This window comes from Entelurus aequoreus, linkage group LG15, assembly GCF_033978785.1.
Source record: "Entelurus aequoreus isolate RoL-2023_Sb linkage group LG15, RoL_Eaeq_v1.1, whole genome shotgun sequence".
Classification (NCBI taxonomy): Eukaryota; Metazoa; Chordata; class Actinopteri; order Syngnathiformes; family Syngnathidae; genus Entelurus; species Entelurus aequoreus.
This window is the reverse complement of record NC_084745.1, coordinates 9,289,163-9,299,529: the sequence shown is the minus strand read 5'-3', so window position 1 is coordinate 9,299,529 and position 10,367 is coordinate 9,289,163. Positions and strand designations below refer to the sequence as shown.

Genomic DNA, 10,367 nt, shown 5'->3' with positions numbered 1-10,367 from the left:
TAGGCAGCACGGCGACGCAGTGGTTAGTGCTCGTGCCTTGCAGTGAGCAGGTCCTGGGTTTGAGTCCCAGGCTCGGGGTCTTTCTGTGGGGAGTTGGCATGTTCTCACCATGACCGCGTGGGTTCCATCCAGGTACTCCGGCGTCCTCCCACCTCCAAAGACATGCACTTGGGGACAGGTGGAGTGGCAATGCTAAATTGGTCCTAGTGTGTGGTTGTTGTCTGTGTGTTGTAGGTTTATATATGTATGTGCATATCTTATATTATGTTAATATATTAATTTATTATATTGATATGTATATATTAACACAAACATATGTAAAGGCTATATTAGTGTGTGTGTAAATATTGTTATCTTACATGCAGTCGGCTTTTCGCCCCTGGCAAAAAGTGTTCAGCCCAAGTCAAATAGTTTGGACACTCCTGATTTAGAGTCTTCAATTAAACAAAGATGCATATTTTTGAAATGCACGCACGCATGGGGGAGAACATGCCAACTCCACACAGACATGTCCAAACGCAGACTGGAACCCAGGTCTCCACCATCTCCTGACTGGAGGTGGGAATCTTTGGGCACCTCACGACTCAATTACGATTACGGTTCAGGAGCTACGATTCCATTAAAAATCGATTATTGATGCAGCTTTAATATAATTATACAGTATATTTTAATGCAGTTTCACATTTCTTTTGGTTTCACTAAATAAGCGTTTTATCAGTTGCAACTTTAAAAAACTGTGCATTTGTTATAAGAAACCGTTAAATTAATTTATTAATTTAATGGAAATGTGTGCAAAACTGGAACATAAGTGCACTATAATAAAGAAGCAAGTCAAATCTCTTGGTGATGTAGCTCGTGGGGGTCTGAGGCTTGCAACCTGTGATCCACCTTAAACAAACTCCCGCAAAGGTTTTCTGTGGCATAACAACGAGCTTCAATATCCGAGACTGACCTTAGATCTGTGGCAAAACTACGTCATACTGCAATAACTGTAGTCCAAAGATCCTTGACAGGGTTATTCAGAAAGAATGAACAGATTTAATTTTACAATATTTTATTAAGGGAAAAAAAAGCTATAAAAAATCCAACCAAGTCACAAGTATTCTACTCACAATCAACTTTTATTTTAAGTGTTTGTTTCCACGAGCTGTACAAAAGGCTGCTAATGAGTAATCCTGTACAGCTGAGACTAAAGTCCGCTGGATTTGTTTTATTGGCTCGCAAGACATTTATAGCTAATCTGAGATAGGCTCCAGCACCCCCCGTGACCTCAAAAGGGACAAGCGGTAGAAAATGGATAGATGGATGGCTTATATTTGATGTATTTTTGAGTGTTAATAAACAAAAATCAGTGCAGCATAAAGTGAAACAAGGAAATACATTTAGAAAGAAAGAAATGTGACCTGACAGGTTAAATGTGACAAACATGGTGTGTCATCATGATATTTACAATCTGTTTAATTTTAGGCTATTTTGCAAATTTTGACTTGTTCAAAGCGTTCTTAGCCTCCTCACACTTCTGCTGCTCTGACACAACAAATTATATTCAACCTTTCATTCAATCCTTTTCTGCTGCTACACCATTAGAGACAAAACATGTATTTGATGTTGGTGGAGCCAAAGTAGGAGGTCATCCTTACCTCTGCTGACGACAGGCCACAGAAAAGTCACAAGCGCCAAACAAGCCACAGTAATCCTCATTTTCACTTATTCAAAACATTGAGCAGGCTAAGCTAACCAACCTGGTCGGCCTGCCTGCCAGTCAGTTCTCTCTGAAGGAGTGAAACATTTATGATAGGTGTTTGTGTCACACCCCAAACAGGTGCTGTCAGACCTCTACACAAGGTAACTTTGGCCAATGCCAGCCCACATACCTCACATTCTTTCCTTCATTCTATCGCACAGATGATCCTTTGCAACAATTATTATTTATTAAATACGACACTTTGGAGGGCAGCATAGTGGCACAGGGGTTAGTGCGTGTGCCTCACAATACGAAGGTCCTGGGTTTGATCCTGGGCTCAGGATTTTTCTGTGTTGAGTTGGCATGTTCTCCCCGTGACTGCGTGGGTTCCCTCCGGGTACTCCGGCTTCCTCCCACCTCCAAAGACATGCACCTGGGGATAGGTTGATTGGCAACACCTAATTGGTCCTAGTGTGTGGTTGTTGTCTGTCTATCTGTGTTGGCCCTGCGATGAGGTGGCGACTTGTCCAGGGTGTACCCCGCCTTCAGCTCGAATGCAGCTGAGATATAGGCTCCAGCACCCCCCGCCACCCCGAAAGTCACAAGCGGTAGAAAATTAATGGCACTTTGGTGAATATTTGACATCGTTGTTTTCTTCTTGTGAGAAGAGAAGCTTCATTCTTCAGCAAGCAGAACACATCCAGCATCACTGATGTCTCTTGCAGTTGTCAGATGTTGCTTTGTTTCTTGCATTGAACAAAGACAACACAGCACCAAGTCAAATTCCTTGTGTGTTAAACATACTTGGCCAATAAAACTGATTCTGATGAGTGACTTTATGTACAGAATGTGTGGATGAAAAGGTGGGATCAGCAGAGGTCCGCCTGTCCGTTGTTGCCACCACCAAGACATCTTCCATTCTCACTCATCTGACTCACCACCATCTAAAAATCACAAAGAAGAGCAGCTGTGTGACAAATTCTTGTTGGTTTGCTCTGGCTCCGTCTAGTGGACATGTGTGTTACTGCAGTTTGATGACCTTCGACTGAGTTCAACTCTTATCACCTCCACTGGGTTACTCCTGGGCCTATTGGATACACTTCCTGACAGCAAAACAAACACAGTGAGACATTTTGAAGTACGCACCCGCAAATCTCCTTGTCTGTTGTCTCTACTTTTATACGTCCGGTAAGCAAACCCAGCCACCAGACCCACAACCGGGACCACGAGCAGGATCCACCAGTATGACGACCTATCCGTGCTTCGACTCACTGCATGCGACAAACAAACAGGACACACATGACTATGATATGTTTCCTAGGTGTGAAGCAGCTGACATGTAAGTGCCACATAAGGTCAGAAGATTCCTGCCAGCATGACGAGCATTGCCAGCACCCTGACCACAATATGCACAACACCTGAACAGCCTGCAACACAATTAGCAGATGCCATCCTCAGCCACTAGGGAGCATCTGTGGACTGCTATGATATCCTATGATGGTATTAGCATTTATCTTCCAGCATGACCTTACCGACCGCCACACTCAAGAAGAAGTTGATGACGCGTGTTTCCGTGGCGTTGTCCACTTGGCACGTGTACCTTCCCTCATGGTCGCTGGACAGACTGTGCAGACTGAGGTTGCCTGAAGTGGACACGTCCTTCACCTGCTCTTTCCACTCCTCACTGATGTCCTTAGCACCGTTGCTCATATGAAGGATGGTACGATTGTTGAACATCCAGACGACGCTCCTTTCACCAGTCAAGAAGGGACAGTTGATGACGGTCTCTGATCCAGAAAAGCTGACAGTCGCTAAAATGGAACCAAAGAAGGTAAACAGACCTTGCAAATACTTCTTGCTGCTACCTGTGTACATACACTATCTCCCATAAGTATACAACCCTCATTATATATGGTATTTCTTCTTAAGAGACAATACTATACAAACGGATATACATTAGAGTAGTCAGTGTACAGCTTGTGTATCAGTAAAGCCATTGTTGTGTAAATATCTGGCAACACAAATAAGTAGCAAGATAATTCTGTCTTGTCTTACAGTCAAGCACGGTAATAGTAGCAGCGTGCATGAGTGCTGCCGAAGCAGACCTTTTTCTTCTTGAGTTTTGTGAGACATAATCGCATGCAGCATATCATGCATTGTCATGTTACATCCGTCAAGTATCTGCATGTCAGGCACTTGGTTCCTAAATCTCAGCCTTAGATTGTCAGTAGCCACAAATTAACTTATTGTTCTGCTTTGGATGACGTGGCGAAGTTGGTAGAGTGGCCGTGCCAGCAATCGGAGGGTTGCTGGTTACTGGGGTTCAATCCCCACCTTCTACCATCCTAGTCACGTCCGTTGTGTCCTTGGGCAAGACACTTCACCCTTGCTCCTGATAGCGCCTTGCATGGCAGCTCCCTCCATCAGTATGTGAATGTGTGTGTGAATGGGTGAATGTGGAAATACTGTCAAAGCGCTTTGAGTACTTTGAAGGTAGAAAAGCGCTATACAAGTATAACCCATTTACTTTTTGGAGTCTTTTGGCAAGATAATTGTGTCTTGCCTCACGGTCTGAAGCTGCACAGGAGAGCTGCGGTTCATTGAGGGGAGATATGAATCCCAACATGTATTGTAATTAGGGATAGGTACCCTCCACTATCGACCGATATTAATATTGGATCGAGACACCCCTACATTGGATAATAATGTATGTTTACTTGTTTTTATTTGATGATAAATCTATTGTCAGTAAACCACATCTCCCAGTGTCTGCATCACTCGTGCAGCCCCAAGCCAAGATGTTACAACCTCCATGTTTGAGTGTAGATAAGATCTTACCACTCACTTGTGTTACCGGCCTTTTACACAATAATTGCTGTGTTGATTATTATCTCCACAGTACTGCTATAAAGCCATACACTGACTACTCTAAATGATGCCCATTTTTATGGTATTTTCTTTTTCAGGATGTCATGAAATGCTTGTTGACAAGTAAGGTCTGCCTTTTTGTGAGCTACTGTCTCCAGTTCTTACATCCGTTCTTCCAGGTGAGCCTCCTGCTGCTGTGGCTTCTAACGTGGCAGATGTAGTCCACCTGAGAAGTGTTGTCCCCCGCCACGACCAGCCAGCCGCTGATGCTGTAAAGTGTCTCCCCTGTGCCGTTGTCGACTTTCGTGGCGTTCTGGAGGGCGTGAGGAAGCAAAGGCTCGGTGGACCAGGTGAGTTGAGGCTTGGGGTAGATTCCGCTTGAGCTGCACGTCAGATTGTTGCCATCTTGCTGGATGTTGATTGTGGTGACCGCAGCTGGAAGACAAACAATGTTTTCTGGTGTCTGGTGTAACTCACGTCGTCACCTGAAAGTCCACTCACCTTCTACATGGAGCTTGATGAATGACTCAGTTTTTCCACTGATGGTTCCTACGTAGCACATGTACCTTCCCTCATCAGCTGCAATCACTTTCTTCAACAAGAGAGAAGAATTCCCATCTTTAATGTGCTCCTTGAACAGTGAAGTCCTGTTCTTAAACTGTTTGTCCTGGAGTTTCAGCTGGTCCACACTGTAGTAGTATGAATGGGCATAAATGTCCTCCTTCAACTTCTTCTGCCAGTGTATGACCACATCTTGTCCAACAGTAAAGTTTGCCTGTAAAAGGCAGCTCTCATTGAGACGACACCAAACATCTTTGTCACCTGGAAAAACACCACAAGCAATAAGAGATCTTCTTTAGTGGTGGGAAATAAGTGTTCCTTCCCCTGTTGATTTTGTAAGTTTTACCTTAACAGTCCAGAAAGTTTATGGTAGGTTTAATGTAACTGAGTGACACACTATAAAAATGTCACATCAATGTAGCCCCTGTTGTCACTGACTGTTATTGAAAACTTAAACCAGCTCATATAACAACATGCTGAAAAAGGCTTTGGTCAGGCTTATTGCAAAAATAAATACCAATCAAGTAGACTGCCAAAGAAAAATAAGAGCACAGACCCAAAACTGATGTCAAAAAATTGTGATTTAGGGCTATATAAATAAACATTGATTGATTGATTGAGAAACGACACAAAAGGCGAATCCTGTCGTGTGGAGCGTGACCAAAAAAAGATGTAAGTGGCAACACTTAAAAAAAGAAGGTGAGAAACACTATAGCATTCAACAAATAACTCCTAACAAAGTACAAATGTGGCCAACAAGAGTCTCCAATAAAGTTAAAAGTCTTGTCAAATGTACATTTAGAACAGGGGTGTCCAAACTTTTTGACCTTGGAACCACATAAGGCTAAACATTTGGTCGGGAGCCAAAAGTGGATTGCATGTTAGATCATCATTCATCATTTCCTTTTATTCCTTTCATAAAAATGCATATATACAAGCCACGTACAGTTCACACTTTCATTTTTTTTCTTATACATTTCCATGTGCAGAAAGGAGCAGATGGAAGAATAATATTATTATATTTATCTGCCCCCTTTTTTAACACCAATTATTTTAGATGACCTTATCACTGTTTCCTCCACCAACACCCAAACTCCAACATACTTTTTAATTTTCGTTTAAGCATTTTCACAATGACACGTCCAATCCAAACCAAAAATCAGCTTGATATAATGCCAGTTGTCTCTTTTTGTAACTTTTGAAATTCAAAAATATTCTAGCAACCTTTGAAGTCTTTCTTTAGAGAATTCCATGCTTTCACACCAGCAACAGACAAGCACATTTGTTTCAGATTTGTTTGTGCTCTTGGATGTTTAAAGTCATACGGCCTTCTGTGATTCTCATCTTCAGACGTGAACACGATTAACATTTGTAAGTCCTTCAGAAGAACTTTATTTCTAGCTTTGAACATCACTAATAGAGTATGCAATTCTACAATGTCTTTTAGTTGTAATAATCCTGACCTAATGATACATATATATACACACACATACAGTATAGCCTACACATACATACATACATACATATATATATGTAGATTACATTTATATCCATATTTTATCAATATAATATTATATAAATATATAATGTTATATAGGCAGCACGGTGATGCAGTGGTTAGTCCTCGTGCCTTGCAGTGAGCAGGTCCTGGGTTTGAGTCCCAGGCTCGGGGTCTTTCTGTGGGTAGTTTGCATGTTCTCACCATGACCGCGTGGGTTCCATCCAGGTACTCCGGCGTCCTCCCACCTCCAAAGACATGCACTTGGGGACAGGTGGAGTGGCAAAGCTAAATTGGTCCAAGTGTGTGGTTGTTGTTGTGTGTTGTGTGTTGGCCCTGTGGTGAGGTGGTAGACTTGTCCTGTGTGTACACTGCCTTCCGCCCGAGTGCAGCTGGGATAGGCTCCAGCCCACCGGCCCCCCGCGACCCCAAATCAGACAAGCGGTAGAAAAAGCAGATATATATAAACTCAATATATACACACCACACAATGTATGTACGTACACTTCTGAAGTTGGTGTAGTGATATAGATATTAAATAAACAATAAAACATTGGATATTAAGAGTATGTTAAAGGTAGATTTCTACCTTTCCTGACTACCACCTTAAAGATTTGTAATCAATCAGAAATATCAAGCAGCTAAATGCGCCAAACATGGCAACGCGAGGAGAGATAATGTTTTGCATATTACCCATCATGCTTTGTACTGGATTTAAATGAAGTATAATTTCAAAGCTTTGAGCAGGTTGTGTGTCATGTGTGACCACGTTTGTTGACTTTTTGTGTTGGTTATAGTTTAATTGCACAATGAGTCGTCTCATTGATTACCTTCCATGGCTCCTTGTACCGTCACTCACCTTGCAGTACCTCCACCTTCCTCACCTTGTCCATCACTTAGTGTTACCTACGGCTCCTAACGCAGGAAGTGCTCCTGTGTTGTGATAATAAATTGAGTGATCAAACAAAACTCAGTCTTTCATATCATTCTTGATATGCTGGCATGTTCAAATTTAAAAGACTGCAAACCTAATTTTACATGAACCTCTAGTCTGGCTGTGATCCGGCTACTGTATCAACACATTTTGTTGTAAGTTACACAATCAAAGGTAGGGATGTATATCATTACGTATCTTTTCAAACGGGGTTCAGTGCTATATTTTATCTCCGGTGCCCTCGCCTGTTTTGACTCTGCACAGCCTGTGTGCGGTTCTCGGAGCACACAGCAATGACAGGTTCACAATCTCACTTATCTGCCGTTGGCTGGAAACACGAGAAAGAAGCACCTCAGGCACATAGCTGGTTTCTATATGGTTTGCGGATTTATAAGGGCGCATGGTCTGGAATCAATTCCAGGTTGATTTTGATGTAACCACAAAATGTGCTTGGATTAGTGTGTGTGCACACTCTAACACAGGGGGTCTAAACTACGGCCTGCAGGCGTCTTCAGTCTGACCTGAGACATCACAAGTTTGATAAAAAGTGTGTCTTGAGTCTTGCTGTTATTACTTGCGGGTTCGATTGTTGAAATTTTGCCACCATTTTGTTTTCTTATGGTCACCGACCATGAGATTTGTTTGTATGTTCAACAAGCACATCATCAATGTATATACCCAATCCAAACAACTTTGGTATAAATAAACTATAACCAACACAGAAGGTCAACACACTGTCGCACATAACACACCGCAGTGTTTCCCCCAGAATATTTGTTAGTTAAAGGCCTACTGAAACTCACTACTACCGACCACGCAGTCTGATAGTTTATATATCAATGATGAAATCTTAACATTGCAACACATGCCAATACGGCCGGGTTAACTTATAAAGTGCAATTTTACATTTCCCGGGAAATATCCGGTTGAAAACGTCTCGGTATGATGACGTTTGCGCGGGACGTCACGGAGTGAACGGAAGTATTGGCACACCATTGTGTCCCAATACAAACAGCTCTGTTTTCCTCGAAAAATTCCACAGTATTCTGGACATCTGTGTTGGTGAATCTTTTGCAATGTGTTTAATGAACAATGAAGACTGCAAAAAAGAAAGCTGCAGGTGGGATCGGTGTATTAGCGGCAGACTACAGCAACACAACCAGGAGGACTTTGAGATGGATAGCAGACGCGCTACCGTGAGTACAGCTTTGGCTTCCAAACATTTGATCGCTTGCCCGTTCGTGCGTGGCGCTATGTGCATGTCACGTACGTAACTTTGGGGAAATATATGTTACTTGCCGACTCTGATGGCGGCCAGGGTGTCGTCGAAAGCTACAACGCCCGCCGCCGCACCGCTGTCCTCACCTTGACTTCCTCCGTCTCCGGGCCGCCGACTGCATCGGTGATTGGGTGAAGTCCTTTGTCGCGCCGTCGATCTCTGGAACGCAGGTGAGCACGGGTGGTGATGAGCAGATGAGAGCTGGCGTAGGTGCAGAGCTAATGTTTTTCGCATAGCTCTGTCGAGGTCCCGTAGCTAATTTAGCTTCAATGGCGTCGTTAGCAACAGCATTGTTAAGCTTCGCCAGGTTGGAAAGCATTAACCGTGTATTTACATGTCCATGGTTTAATAGTATTGTTGATTTTCTGTCTATCCTTCCAGTCAGGGGTTTATTTCTTTTGTTTCTATCTGCATTTAAGCCCGATGCTATCACGTTAGCTCCGTAGCTAAAGTGCTTCACCGATGTATTGTCGTGGAGATAAAAGTCACTGTGAAAGTCCATTTCGTGTTCTCAACTCTCATTTTCAAGAGGATATAGTATCTGAGGTGGTTTAAAATACAAATCCGTGATCCACAATAGAAAAAGGAGAAAGTGTGGAATCCAATGAGCCAGCTTGTACCTAAGTTACGGTCAGAGCGAAAAAAGATACGTGCTGCACTGCACTCTAGTCCTTCACTCTCACGTTCCTCATCCACGAATCTTTCCTCCTCGCTCAAATTAATGGGGTAATCGTCGCTTTTTCGGTCCGAATCGCTCTCACTGCATTGTAAACAATGGGGAAATGTGAGGAGCCCTTCAACCTGCGACGTCACGCTACTTCCGGTACAGGCAAGGCTTTTTTTAATCAGCGACCAAATGTTGCGAACTTTATCGTCGATGTTCTCTGCTAAATCCTTTCAGCAAAAATATGGCAATATCGCGAAATGATCAAGTGTGACACATAGAATGTATCTGCTATCCCCATTTGAATAAAACAATTTCATTTCAGTAGGCCTTTAAGGTGGTGTCTCTCCAGGCGGACGGAAGGGGCTGGGTGGGTGTAAGGAACAGTGTAATTTGACCTGTCGCCACCATCACGTCTCCATCTCATCGCTGCTTGGGGGGACAATAGACTACAGACTGTGGAGAAGCAGGCCGGCTTCGTCGCGTGAAGAAGCCTACAATTTTTGGTTGTGTTTTCGCTCCGTATGCTGAATATATATCTCGATATTTTTTCCGTAAAGTAAAAACAAAACAGTCCTAGTTACCTGAGATACTAAGTATGTCATTATTTTGACTTAGTCATTAATTTGACTTAGTAAATATTGACTTACTAAGACAAAATAAGACTTACTGTAAATAAGTGTTAGCAATAAGCGATTGAAAAAAAGAGTTAAAAGTGGGGCCACATGCTGACATATGCTCAACTCGTCATGCTTAATTTATTACAGCATTTGGGAAGCCTGTAGTTGATTTTTATTATGTAAATGTTATATTTTTATCATGTGATAGCAGGGACCCTGCCATTCAAAACTATATTCAGTGTTTTATTGTTTAAAAAAC

At 42.6% G+C, this 10,367-nt stretch overlaps 1 protein-coding gene across 3 annotated transcripts in view; it reads right to left on the bottom strand.

Moving 5' to 3' along the window:
• Positions 1–10,367, bottom strand: part of LOC133629758 (uncharacterized) — a 55,371-nt gene that overhangs the window by 43,705 nt on the left and 1,299 nt on the right. For 2 of the 3 annotated variants that reach the window (XM_062020731.1, XM_062020732.1), the window contains exon 1: positions 2,724–2,893. The gene's annotated coding sequence lies outside the window, so the exon portion shown is untranslated. Of the gene's footprint in view, positions 1–2,723; positions 2,894–10,367 lie in introns of those variants that run through there. The other variant, XM_062020730.1, reaches the window with a different exon arrangement.